Here is a 14,269-nt window from a genome sequence, read left to right as displayed (position 1 = left end):
ATGTTTACTTGCAGACTTTTTTCCTCCTTTTTACTAATATTATAGTATGAAAATCAAGGGGGAAATTAAGCAATAATTTAATTTTGAAGGATGTGATTACAGTAAGACCATAACCAATCAAAAATATTCATGAATGAACTACTGGTAACTATCATAGTATTATTATATAAAAGAAACCTACATTCCAATAAGAATGTTTAGTAACATTAACATTTCGGTATCTGATAATAATAATCTTCATTCCTACTTCCCTATACCTTGAATTTCATTCTTATTATTGCCCAATGCTATTCCCTAGACCTCAAAGCATTTAATGCATCTGGAACTGCAATTTGTGCCGTCTTCTACAGCATGTAATCACCACTCAGTTTGTACTACCACGAGCAATGATCTTCAGAATTACCGTATTGCGTTGCATATTCCATCCCACCCAGCTTTAGAACCAGATTTTGAAAATTAAAAAAAATATTTCCATAATTTTCCCCCTTTTAATGCATTTAGAAAATGAATATCCCAAGATTTTAAAATGGATTTATCGACATACTGATTGTTTTCGTCATACTAACAAAGGCAAACTTTTGTACACTAAAGGCCCCGTTGAATCTTTCTCTTCTAACTGTTGAATATTATGTCAGCCTAATACAAAAAATGATCTATAATAGTGAAAGGAAATACCAACTGCCATTCACTGTGCAATTTTGCCATATCAGCTGCATATTCATCTTCTCTAATTATTTATGTATGATCTGAGGCTTAAGGAATTGCAAGAACAACAATGAGAATGAGAGAAATTCAAATTATAAAGAAATGAGATAACTTATTAGATGCTGCAATTATGTGTATTCTTATTGAAATAGAGGTTTCTTTTAAAGAAATAATATTGTGATAGTAGTAGTTTATACATGATTACTTTTCATTTGTTATATTCCTACTGTGACTGTGTCCTTTGGAAATTAAATTATTCGTTTAATTTTTCTCTCTCAATTTTCGGAAGATACAATTAGTAAAAATAAGTGGGAATATAGCATCAAGAGCATTAGATATCCTCATTTTCTTGAAGCTGTTCACTATTATTGTTTCATAAATAATAGGTCATGCACCCAAAATCCACTAGCAAATCAGTTAGTAAGATGAAAACGACCACTATGCAGACGAAAAATTTAGGGTAACTTGTTTTGTGAGCGCCTTAAGGAAGACAAGCATTACCTAAATCATTAAAACAATTTCAGAATCCTGTTGCTAAAAGAAAGCTTGGGGGAAAATGTTGTCCAAGTCCCAGTGATTCATTTGGACCAATATGTAATATTGTTTTAGAAATTTAAGGTAATAAATATAATATTTTTCGAATGCTAAAACAGTTCGAGAAATTTATTCAAGTTCTGAATTCTGAATATAAGTATAATGTATATTATATTTAATAACTATGGTGGCTTCATTTATGAAAAGATTTGCATATTGGCTGTTTTTGTACAATGAACCTTTTCTAAGCTAGCTATGCGTGATTCCTGAAGATTTTGATCTTTAATGATATTGGGCATCATAGAGAAGTTATGTTTACTAATTAGTTATTTTATGAGGAATGCTGGTTAAATTTAAAAAGTGATTGACTGAGGTAGCTTGTCGTAATGAGACGGTTCACTGTAATGCAATTTTTTAAAGTATTTAAGCTGTTCCTGATTACTTAAGATATTATAAAGAAATAGGATTAAAAGTGTTATATAAGCACATGTTTAAAACATCTATTAAAATAATTTTTATAAGCTTTTTAAGAGCATGATTATGATTTTAAAAGAAATGTTTTTTTCTTTATTTAGGAGACATGGTTTACAAAGAAGGGAAAAACCATTCATTTTTTCTAAGCAGTCGAAACGAACTTTTATGAAATGTTATATTGTGTTATTTTTTAATTAATTCTTTTTTTAAGGTTTTATGTAAAGTTTATGAATTAAGTAATAAATTATTTTTACTTCTGTATTTTAATTAGCATATTATTTGATTCATAATGTTTCACAATAAAATTATAAATTCAATAAACTTCATAATTAACATGCTGTAATATATATAGAGAGCAGCAAGTTTGTTTTCTGTTGTCACATGTATATTTCACAATTTTGTATGCAAATCTCGAAATTTATAATAACTAAGAATACTTTTTAGTATCACTTTCTAAATGGTAATTATTAAGCTTAAAGTTTTATTACATATCACGTTTGTAAAAAATTATAGGTAAAATTAAAATGCATTAAATTTTAAGCTAAACTGAAGTATTAATTTTTGAAACAAATTTGTTAAAGATATAATTGTATTAAGCATCAAGAATTTTAATGGAAGCAAGGCTTTAAAAATTAAGGTCAGTTGGTGAAGTTTTATGCTTATTCAAAAAGCATGATATTAGGTTTTTAATGAAAGACTTCTATCTGTTAATTCAAAGGAAATTATTTGAAGGTAGGGTAAAAACGTTATGCAGTTGCCATCTATTACTTCAAACAATAGCAGACTGTTGTCAAACACTGAGTGCAGATAAGAATAAAAAGGTTAGTTGGACGTTGTAATTCAAGCTTATGAACAAAATTTTGAATTCCTTGTAGTAACAAAATAAAGTTCATTGCTATGTTGAATTCTTTAATTTACTGAAAATTTCATTTTTTAGAAGGAGAGAATATAATATTTTTGAAACATGAAGAACAGCTGTTCTGAGTTCTTCATAGAAATATTTCACAAAATGTCTTTTATTGTAATAATATGATCATATCAACATGCAACACGTTTACTCATATAAGTTAAATCTAAAGGAACATGTGTCTATTTTAGCTAAAATTACTAAAAAGAAAGTTCTAGAACATATCTTAATAATTGACACTAAAACATGCAAATAAAGCATACTGTTTTTTTTTCCAGCTATTTTACAGGCCAAATATAAATTCCAGATGACTTTCCATTATTTTATGTAAAGGATATACATGTAATTTAATGTAAGTAGCATATCAATTTGAACTTAATTATCAAATTAAGCTCAAATCGATTATTAATCAAAATGATATATATACCTACAGATATTATTGCTTTATATGCATTTCAATGTACAGGGTGATTATAATTAAAGTTTAAGTTTCAAAACGCTATAAAAAAAGAACCACTGATGAAAATGATGTGAAATTTGAAAGGAATGTTATTGAAGAAGGCGGAAAGCGTATGGCAGAAGAAAAAATTTAGTTTCAAAAGTTAGCAACAGATGGCGCTGCAAGCGGAAGAAGACGTAAATTAAAATGTTAGTTAAATTTCAGTGTTATAAAGCTGCCAGGTACCAGGCAGTTCCTCATTTCGAGTCTCAGACTTCGCCATGGGTGTTTCACTGCAGGACCGCGCTCTGCTGGTAAAGCTGTATTACAAGAATGATGATTGTGCAAGAGTAGCTCTGCAAAAATTCAGGACACTGAAGGGTATGAAAGAAGGCGTTGGTCCAATGAGTGTCGTAGGTCTAAAGAAAATGATGCAAAAATTCGAAACGACAGGTTCGTTTTATGTGCAATCTGGTAGAGGGAGAAAATGAGTGCATTCGACGGTAGTTGAAGAAGTGGCCACAGCATTACAGGAGGCGTCGGCCGGTGGTGTGCAACCGTGCAGTGCACGAGGAATTGCCCGAACATTGGACAGGCCTACGAGCACGGTGCTGAAAATTGTATGAAACATCCTGCTATGCTATCCGTACAAAATTGGTCATGTGCAGGAGTTGCTTCCGTCTGACCTGACAGCTAGGAAGACGTTTGCGTTAGAATTCCTGGATCGCATGGAAGTGGATAATGAATGGCCGTGGAAAATTTTGTGGACAGATGAAGTCCATTTCCATCTGACAGGATACGTGAATACCCAGAATTGTCGAATATGGGCAACAGAAAATCCACTGGCAACGCTCCCCGTACCACTTCATCCTGAAAAGGTCACGGTATGGTGTGGCTTTACGGCATCATTCATCCTACAACCATATTTTTTTGAGCAGACGGGTGCTTCCGGTCCTGTTACCGCAACCGTCACTGGTCAGAGATATGCGTCTCTTTTGCACAGCCACGTGATTCCAGCTCTGCAACAGCATGGATGTGTGGATGAAATCATTTTTATGCAAGATGGCGCTCCTCCGCACATTGAACATCCCGTGAAGCAGCTGCTGAGGCGCCATTTCGGAAATGCTCGAATTATCAGCCGTCATTTCCCTACAGCCTGGCCTTCCCGATCGCCTGATCTTACTCCGTGTGATTTCTGGCTGTGAGGATATCTGAAGGATGTTGTGTTCCGTGCTCCAATTGCAAATTTAGCGGAATTAAAGGCACGCATTTCGCAACACATTCTGAACATCACCCCGGAGACACTGCGATCCGTTGTGGAACATGCTGTTTGTCGCTTTCAACTTGTTGCACACAACGGTGGACACCATATTGAACATGTTTTGCGCCAGTCTCGCGACAGTTCCGAACTTCTTTGATGAATGGTTCTTATGCTGTATGTCGGGGCAAAACTCTTGAAACCGATTTGTCCCTTTCGATGTGATATGTACAGTCATGCAAATAAAATTATTCAACAATTGTAATTTGTCAATGCGTTTTAATGTGTAACTTCCACCTTAGCCATTGTTTTACGAATCATTTCTCGTTTCTCGTCGTGATTCTGCCGCTTACAGCGCCATCTGTTGCTAACTTTTGAAAATAATTTTTTTCTTCTGCCATACGCTTTCCGCCTTCTTCAATAACATTCCTTTCAAATTTCACATCATTTTCATCAGTGGTTCTTTTTTTATAGCGTTTTGAAACTTAAACTTTAATTATAATCACCCTGTATTTTATTATAATAAGCATTATTTTAAACCAAAAATCTATTACTTTTATAGACATATCCTTTAGTATTTCATCTATGAAAAATATATTCTACACACATATAATTACTTAATGAGATATTAGAAGGAAATAATCTGAAACCTTTACAGATACAACCATTGGAATTTTACGTAAGAAAAGTATCTTCTACTCACATAATAACGTGCTGTAATAATACAAGCAAATAACCTGTAACGGTTACAGATATATCTGTTGAGATCTTACATGAGAAAAACATGTTCTTTTTACATAATTATTTGATGTAATATTACACGCAAATAATCTGTAACCATTACAGATATATCGTTTGGGATTTTACATGAGAAAAACATGTTCTTTTTACATAATTATTTGTTGTAATATTACACGTAAATAACCTGTAACCATTACAGATACATCGTTTGGGATTTTACATGAGAAAAATATGTTCTACTTACATAACTATATGCTGTGATATTACAAGAAAAAGATCTGTAACCATTACAGGCAAAACTCTTGTAAAGTTACAAAGAAAACACCTGTTGCTGTTACTCAAATAACCCATGGCATCCCAGTTTCCATGAGTTTTCTTAGTAACCTTACAGATTTTTTTTACAGTGTAGAACAGTTCGAGAAATTTATTCAAGTTATGAATTCTGAATATAAGTATACTGTATATTATATTTAATATCTATGATGGCTTCATTTATGAAAAGATTTGCATATTCGCTGTTTTTGTACAATGAACTAAGCTTTCTATACGTGATTCCTGAAGATTTTGATCTTCAATAATAGTGGGCATCCTAGAGACGTTATGTTTACTAACTAGTTATTTGCTGGTTAAAATTAAAAAGCGATTGACTGAGGTATCTTGCCGTAATGAGACGGATCATTGTAATCCAATTTTTTAAAGAATTTAAGCTGTTCTTAATTACTTAAGATATTATAAAGAAATATGATTATAACTACATGTTTTAAACATCTATTAACATTATTTTTATAAGCTTTTTTTAAGAGCATGATTATGATTTTAAAAGAAATGTTTTTTCTTTATTTAGGAGACATGGTTTACATGTGCAAAGAGGACAAACCATTCATTTTTAACAAGCAGTCGAAACTAATTTTTATGAAATGCTATATTGTATTATTTTTTAATTATTCTTTTTTCAGGTTTTTATGTAAAGTTTATGAATTAAGTAATAAATTATTTTTACTTCTGTACTTTAATTAGCATATTATTTGCTTCATAGTGTTTCACAATAAAATTATAAATTCAATAAACTTCTTAATTAACATGCTGTAATATAGAGAGAGCATAAAGTTTGTTTTCTGTTGTCACATGTATATTTCACAATTTTGTATGCGAATCTCGAAATTTATAATAACTAGGAATACTTTTTTAGTATCACTTTCGAAATGGTAAATATTAAGCTTAGATTTATTACATATTATGTTTGTAAAAAAATATAGGTAAAATTAAAATGCATTAAATTTTAAGCTAAACTGAAGTATTAATTTTAGAAATAAATTTCTTAAAGGCATAATTGTATTAAGAATTTTAAAGGAAACAAGGCTTTAAAAATTAAGGTCAGTTGGCGAAGTTTTATGCTTATTCAAAAAGCATGACATTAGGTTTTTAATGGAAGACTTCTTACTGTTAATTCAAAGGAAATTATTTGAAGGTAAGTAAAAAAGTTATGCATTATTTCAAACAATAGCAGACTGTTGACAAACACTGAGTGCAGATAAGAATAAAAAGATTAGTTAGACGTTGTAATTCAAGCGCATGAACAAAATTTTGAATTCCTTGTAGTAACAAAATGAAGTTCATTGCTATGTTGAATTCTTTAATTTACTGAAAATGTCATTTTTTAGAAGGAGAGAATATATTTTTGGAACATGAAGAACAGCTGTTCTGAGTTCTTCATAGAAAATTTTCACAAAATGTCTTTTGCTGTAATAATATGATCATATCAACATGCAACGCGTTTACTCTAAGTTAAATAAAGTAGTTTATCTAAGTTCTATCTAAGTTAAATCTAAAGCAACATGTGTCTATTTTAGCTAAAATTTCTGAAAAGAAAGTTCTAGAACATATCTTATTAATTTAAACTAAAACATGCAAATAAAACATACTGTTTTTTGTTTTCAGCTATTTTACAGGGCAAATATAAATTCAAGATGCCTTAAAAACAACAGTGTATAATGAAATTTAAAAAAAGATCTTACGTTATTTTCCGTAGCAAAAAGATCCACATCATTGGTATCCATATCGTTGGCAAAAATAATCCGCAGCCTTATTCACAAGCTTGCAAACTTTGAATTAATCTAGGACCCTATAGTTTCACCAAGAGGAATTTTTTGACCTGTAGTGTCTTAGTAGACTGACCAATAGTGTCTTAGTATAGTGATGACTTGCACAGTATCAGAACATGTGTTTACCATTGAATGTTTAAGAACTTTATTGTTCTTTCCCAGGTGCGTGCCTCGGAGGAAATAATGGATGCAATATCGGTGTGGGGGAATGAATACAGTCATTCTGGACTCCGATTATTATCGCAAAAAATTCCTTTCCCCTTAAACGAGATATTATCATTTTAAATTTTACATTGGCATATTTTTCTCCCGATTCAATATAATAACATATATTTTTTTAATAATTTTGCAACTTAGGCTTACATCAATATTTCATTTAAATAAATACGTGTAAGATTGTTATTTTAATTTAGACAAAACAACTTTACTCACAGTACCTAAAAAAAATGTTTAATTTTTCAAAAGTGGGGGTTAAGGGGGCAGGTGTTCTTATGCCAATTACTTTAATGTTATGCTTTATATATATTTTATCTAGAATGCTAAGCTAGCACAAAATCGAATCAATAATAACAGAGGATACAATAAAAATAACTGTAACAATAACTTAACAGAATTAGTTGTCATTTGAAATATGCTTTACTCTATTAACTTCTAAAATGTCATCTAGAAATATTTCAAATCAAAACATATTATATATGCTTTTTTGTACAGTCGCAATGCAACTAAAAGTTGTTGAAACATTATTTATTAGCTGCCACATTCAAAGCAATCCTTTTTTTTTTTTTTTTTTTATTTGCTTTTCTTTGGGAAAAAACATATGCATTTCTATTTAAAAAATGTATTCTAATAAAAGTTCGCACTCTGCAAAATAAACGAATTGCTTCTCTGTTAACTTCAGGATAATGTTTCTCCAGTTTATTAATTAAATTAATTAAAGAGCCAATGACATGCTTCCCTTTATAGTAAGTTGTACCATGAACTGCACAAAATATGTTTTCGAACTCATAAACTGTATTCATCCATGAATGAGAAGCTGTAGTCAAACCTCCTAAGGACAAAAATTTAATCCATTCTGAATTAAATATTGGTTCATCAGCACTATTTTTAGACATTGTTCCCAATGATGGGTCTTTGTCTCGCCCACGATAGGCAATATAACCTGCAACATATGTTAATGCTTCTTTTTCGGCGGTCGAAAATTGTCTAGAGGTTAAAATATATATTTAGAGGTTAATCTAGAGGTTAAAATATATTTAGCATCATACGATGATTTCAAATCCTGGTGTAGGCCAAAAAGAGAATTTATTGAAATTATTATTCCTTTTTGGAAAGGCAGTAAGTTGGCTTTTCCCTGAACTCTTAATCCACCAATGACTTTCTTCATTAATTCCAAAACTTGAATTTTTTTCATGATGTTCATTTAATCCAAATGCTGCTTTAAATATTTTATCTGAAGGAGGGTATGTTTTGGTACTAGTCATAATATCGAAAAAATTGTCGATTAACTCAATGAAGTCGGATGCTTTTTTATTTCCTGTGAGGTGGAGTATACCTTTTGCTGTAGTTCTTGAAAATAATGTTTTTGCTGGAGCGACTTTTTGTCTCTCGTTTCCCTTGACATTAAATAATTTGGTTTTAGTTTGTGACATAATTTAATTTCTCCTGAATCTTTATTTAAAACCGCTTTAATAATATCAACATTTAAAACAGTTCCATCTTCTAAAACAAATTCTTTATCTAAAAAGTGGTTTGTCAGTAATTTGAGGCAGTGCGCTGAATCTGCAAAAACCCATATTTTTTTCGTTTGCAATACTGGATTTGGAAACTGAGAACTATTAATCGAAATCTGTGACTCTTTTCACAAAGTACTAGATCCTCCTAAATCAGACACTATTGCTTTCACTTCTACTCCAGATGATTGAATATGTCTTATGAGTGAAAAAAGAAGTTCTTTCTTCATTGGAGTGTTAAAATCAAAAAATATTGGTTGTTTCCAATGCGAAATGAGACCTCTGATTAAAACAAACTGCACTTTTTGAAAAGGACCAAGAATTTGGTCCAGTTTGGAGTCATAGCAGAGTTTAGAATCTATGTGCATTTCGTCGAAACTGAGAACGCATATTTTTTCTACAGAATTCAAATATTCGCATCTTTCCTTCATTACAGCAAGAACATCACTCTGAATTCATGGACTACATGAAAATTTAGCGCACCATCTCTTTAATGTGCTAGTGCTAGGTAAAGGAATTCCCAATTTTTTCTTTCCAAAAATCGTAGCTTTTAGATGACAGAGCTCTTATGACAATACAACGTGAAATATCTTCACTAGTCCACCTGATTTTTTCCTTCTTTCCAGCAATGAGTTAATCTGCGTCTTTGTAAAAATATGCTTTAGACGTTTTTCCAAATTCTCCGATCTGTGCTGTTTTTTCCTAAATTTCGCTGTTTGGGATTTTAATTTCTGAATTTCCGATACAAATTTCTTTCTAGATCTTGTCCACCTTCTTTGTCGCTGAGCAAACATTCTAAAATTTTTCTTTTCTCTATTTTTCAATATTTTATTACAATTTTATAAGGATATTATTTTGTTCTTCAAATTATCAATACATTCTTGTTTATCTTTACACTTAGGGCATTCAGGTATATTGTCACTTGTGAGTTTTTTTTCAAAATTATTCACATTTGATTTATTATTGTCAGCTTCAATTTCGTTCTCGGCCTCAAAATAAATTTTCTTTGGGCTTAATTCGTGTAGTCTTTCAAAAGCACTCTGCATTAGTTTTCTTTTCAAATGTCTCCGATTTCTTGGTGTTATTTCGTTTACTGCACAACATAAATTTACTTTCGACACAGTAATTTCAACAGTTTCTTTTGCTGCAATCCAAGCAAGCGATTTCTCATGTCATCTTCATAATCACTGCCCAGAAAATGTTCGCTGCAAATTCTTGCGTTTTTCACATTAATAGAATCCTGTCTTCGACATTTATGTATCCATTCTTTCGTCAAAAGCAAATTGTCCTTGGGAAAAGCATGAAATACAATATCTCTTCCTTTCGTATTTCTATAAGAGTTACGGCACGTTGCTACAGCACAAGAAGCCATATTACATAAAGGATACTTTAAATATAGAATTTAAAAGTAAAACTGACTGAAACTATATATATTTATACACAAATTATTTTAAATATTTGCATTATTAGATAACAAATACAGTGTCTCAAAAAAGTGATGGGACACTTGTGCTTTACAAAAAGAAACTGTAATAAAATAAATAAAAAAAACATGTAAAAATTTTTTGTGGGTGTGTTTCATAATTAAATTTAGTAACAATTATTACATAACATACATGTTTTCAAAATATTAAAATATTAATTTAATAAAAATAAAATTGTTTAGAACGGAGAAAAAAATGGCTCACATAAGTGATGGCACACTACGTACTATGCAACAAAAATCGTCTGAAGTAAGCAATAAAAATATCTTTTGGGGTATTTATTTTTACTCAGAAGCAATTGGCAATAATTTATAAAATCGTCTGCAGTATTTCTCTCCAGTTTGTTTTGGAATTTTTGTGTTTTTTAGCTCTGTGCAGCTATGAATGCTAAACGAAAAGAAACTTTGCCTGAAATTCGAAAATTAGTTATTAATTTGCATATTGAACGTGGAAAATCTATTAGAGAAACAGCTAAAACAGTTAACTTGAGTCCTTCAACAGTTTTCAATATCATTAAACGATATAAAAAGAATCATATGATCCAGGATAAAAGAAGACCTGGCCGACCATCAAAACTATCCAATGGAATAAAGCGAATTATCGTTCGAAATATTAAAAAAAATCCAAGAATGAGTGCTCCTAAAATTGCTGCTGATTTACAAGCATTATATGGAGCAATTGTTAATCCTCAGACTATTAGAAGAGTAATTCGATTTGCTGGATATCACGGTAGAGCAGCAGGAAAAAATTCTTCGTAAGTGAAAAGAATAGAAAACTCGCACTGGCTTTCGCAAAATCCAACATTAAGAATTCTAATTACTGCAATGAAGTTATATTTGCTGATGAGAGTAAATTTAATATATTTGGTTCTGACGGTAGAATCTTGGTGTGGAGAAAACCCAGGGAAGAATTTCGCAAACAGAACTTGGTGCCAACAGTAAAACATGGTGGATGAGGAGTTATGGTATGGGAGTGTATGTCGTCCGCTGGAGTTGGTAATCTTGTTTTTATTGAGTATATTGACATTTTAAATCAAAATTTGAAATCTTCAACACGAAAATTGAACCTTCATAACAATTTTAAATTCTACCAGGGCAATGACCCTAAGCACATTGCTTTGAACGTTAGACTCTGGCTGCTGTATAACTATCCTGAAATAATAAAAACACCACCACAATCTCCAGACTTAAATCCCATAGAGAATATTTGGCAAGAATTGGAATCAAGAATCCGCAAACACACCATTTCTTCAAAATAACAATTAAAATCGGTGCTTCAAGAAGAATGGGGTAAAATCACTCCAGAAATCACAAAAAAAAATTAGTGGAATCCATCCCAAGAAGATTAAATCATGTTGTAAAAGGAAAAGGAAATCCAACAAAATATTGAAACCTTTTAAAAAGTAAAATTTTTGGATAAATATTTGATGGAAAAGTAAGTGTCCCATCACTTATCTGTGCCATTTTTTGCTCCGTTCTAAACAATTGCATTTTTATTACATTAATATTTTAATATTTTGAGAAAATGTATGTTATGTAATAATTGTTACTAAATTTAAGTATGAAACACACCCACAAAAAATTTTTACTGTTTTTTAAATTTATTTTACTACAGTTTCCTTTTGTAAAGCACAAGTGTCCCATCACTTTTTTGAGACACTGTATGTATGATTAAAATTAATTTGGGATATGCGACCTCCAGAAAATCGTCTCGCAACTGAATGAAACTACAGTTTTAAATGTGCGAAATCAGAGCAGGTGCAACAGAGACACGTCAGATTACTTCCAGTTCCCCCCTCCATGAGGCTCGCGTGGGCGAGGAGTCGAACAAAGGAATGACCTAGCCCTTCTATTTATCCCTGGAATAAGGGAAGACTGAGCTCTTCGATGTCGTGGGAAAATATGAGGGTCGTTTAATCTAACTTCTGTACATTCCGTTTTATAGAGACGAAAATAAGAAAGCAAATTGAATTCTTTGAATGAATGCAATTTATTTACTATGAAAATGGGTTATTGAACGATAAACTTTAAGGCAAGTAACATCTTTTCTTAAAAACATAGGAGTAGAAAGACACAAATTTATTACTTCAATGGATTTGTAGGGCAAATATTTTATTTATTTATTTATTTATTCCAATGACAGATTGTGAACAATTACAAATGTAACCCAGTCCATTAATCTATACAAGGCCAGATGTGGTGATCTCTTTATTATGGAGGCACCTAATAGGTGGGCCACCATCGCCTATCCTATGAAGGGACGGACAGTTACAGCCATGCCTTTTCCGGGATTCGAACCCAGGCCCATCGGCATCGCAGTCAGCTTCAGGTAATAGGTTCTTTCTTGGCCTTTATTTTCACAATCATTTGTCGTAATCGTCAAATTAAAAAGGAGGGGGGGGGAAGAATTTTCGAGAAATAACGAAATCTAACTTTTAATGCGATCTTCCGTGTCTTGTATTTATATTTGGATACTTATAAGTACTTATATTTTATATACTTATATATGAAAAATTTTATACGCTTTATGATAAGAAGTGTGTCTAACGAACGACAAAAATTGACCAGAATATTTAATTTCGAAATTTGCGTCTTTTTATAGCATTTTCAACTTGTCTCGAGGGATCGATTAATGAATTTACAATAATTCAAGGAAAGAAGTTTAAATAAAGTGCGACAAAAAATGTGTATGATTTAGTAGGCCGTACAAGGAAGTGATGTGGTGTCCACAATTTTTTTTTTTTTTTTTTTTAATTCTGTGACTGAATATTGCTGAAACACAAATTCGAAAAGGAAATTAATCGATGATAAATTTATTTTGAGTACCCCCAACTTCCCTCCTTTATATTTCGCCAAATTTCCGTAACAAAGCGGATTTTATCACTTAGATGAAACAACTGAAAAAGAATTCAACAGCAATTCAATATCATCTTATATAGGCTAAATTGAGGGCTGCTTATCTCGTAGCCGCTCCAATGGCTGTTACAAGATCATCCTATTCAATAAAATTAGAAAATCCTGTACGAGAGGCATCATTTAAACAAATAACACTCGTGCGCTTTCCATATTCAAATAACCAATCTAACCAACTTGTTCAATAGTGTTAATGCTATAAAAAATGGTAAAGCAAAAACAAAGAGCGTCTATGTTCTTTAACATATTCTTTGGCACAAATATGTCACTTGAAAAGAAAAAAAATCGTTAACAAAAGTCATTACAAAGTCAAACGAAAAAAAAAATCTGAATGGTTTCAGATATTAACGGGTCGCCCAAAAGGGTTTATTAAGGTTATTTATGTTTTCTCTGAGCTGGAAGCCTACCAGTCTGCTGTTGAATTCATTCCTGTTATTTTTTGTCATTTAGACTTATTATTAAGCATAATTTTCTTCGCACTTATGCCTAATGCAATTCAACAACAAAATTGTAAGAATTTTGAAAGCAGCAAAGCAACATGTTCAGTTTGTTAGTAATATGGCTTGCAAAACTTTTTTTTTTTTTTTTTTTGTCTTTTTATTATTAACGTTTTGTGCGTTAGCTTTATTTATTATATATCGCGTTCTTCGCACTTAAGCCACATTAAATTCAATTCAGCGGGAAAATAAACAAATATTTAAAAACAGCATATCTTTAGAATTTCGGACAGACAATCTTGCACGCTGGAGATAGAAATATTTTATTCCATGCACTGTTGCCACTGTTTAATTTCGAATCGTTGAGTTTGTTAAGCATAAAATCATTAATTTTACAAAATATGAAATCTCTACATATAATAAAAGAGTCTGTGTGTGTCTTTCGCTCGCGTTGCGCGTAAGCTAATAGACCCACGGCTACGAAATTTGGTACATAGGTGCATCTAGATAAAAGCCAGTGCACCTCGAAGCGATTTTTTCGAAATT

The sequence above is a fragment of the Stegodyphus dumicola genome, chromosome 11, assembly GCF_044657685.1.
Source record: "Stegodyphus dumicola isolate Sdum_Otavi_A_Nest chromosome 11, ASM4465768v1".
NCBI classification, from domain to species: domain Eukaryota; kingdom Metazoa; phylum Arthropoda; class Arachnida; order Araneae; family Eresidae; genus Stegodyphus; species Stegodyphus dumicola.
The sequence above is the reverse complement of the archived record's forward strand: the minus strand, read 5'-3'. Positions refer to the sequence as shown.